Source organism: Stegastes partitus, unplaced genomic scaffold (assembly GCF_000690725.1).
Source record: "Stegastes partitus isolate 25-593 unplaced genomic scaffold, Stegastes_partitus-1.0.2 Scaffold753, whole genome shotgun sequence".
Classification (NCBI taxonomy): domain Eukaryota; kingdom Metazoa; phylum Chordata; class Actinopteri; family Pomacentridae; genus Stegastes; species Stegastes partitus.
This window is the reverse complement of record NW_007578484.1, coordinates 19,169-20,147: the sequence shown is the minus strand read 5'-3', so window position 1 is coordinate 20,147 and position 979 is coordinate 19,169.

Below are 979 nucleotides of genomic sequence, written 5' to 3'. Positions count from 1 at the left end.
GAAATCAGCTTTTTTAAGAGGTGCATGGAGCTCAGGAGTCATCGTTAGCAAAAAATTGCTTTAAAAATTTGATAATGGGTATTTTATTCAGAGGATAAGTTCTTGTCTTAAAAGTTAAAATTTTGAATTCTGCAACTTTATGAGAGAAAATTCAGACTGATGAGGTTTATCATCATGTTGTTTATTTGCTTGAATCTGCAGCCGTTTCCAATTAAAGCACATTTAATCTGGATTTTTAGTGTGAAGGCATAAAACCGTGACCCTCCAGTGGGACCTCTTCTGGTCTTTACATGCAGTAACAAGTGAAGCCCCCCCTCGACTCTAACAGGTCAATTCGTTCACGCTCGGCGACGTGCAGCGTTTAGACGAGCGCCCGGAGAGGAAACGAGGAAATGCTTAAGCTGGCTGCCTTGTAATTAGGCCTCGACAAACAGGCGCGCCCACATGCCACAAACACACGACCCGCTTCATTCACAGACCTCCGCACGTTTATTGTGGTAAATTTTCTTTGTCGTGAGTCGAGACACGAAGCTTCAGCAGGCCGGTCGTCGTCGTCGTTGTTTTCTTCATTTCGCTTGCAGTAACAGAACAATAGCTTTGACTCTAAACACAGACGAACTAAAGTCGAGCTTTTCTACTACAGCAAACAGTTGGTGCATCAAGCAGCAGAAAGAAGAAGCACAGAATATTTATCCATCTACAGGCTGAACAGGTAAAATGAAAATAAAAACAGTCGTCACTGAGGAGGACTCTCAGGCACACGGTTAATCAAAAGAAGAAGAAGAAGAAGAAGAAGAAGAAACTCTGATCACGTTACTACACAAACTTTAAATGCTCCAGGTTAAAAATGTTTTGTTTTTTAGCTGGATAGAAGTTTGGAAAAAACGCTGACTATGTACACTCAGGTGTCCATCGGTGAGCAGGTGTCCACGTCTTCCGGCTGAAAAAAACTGAAAAAAGTGACTGACGGAGTGAAAGT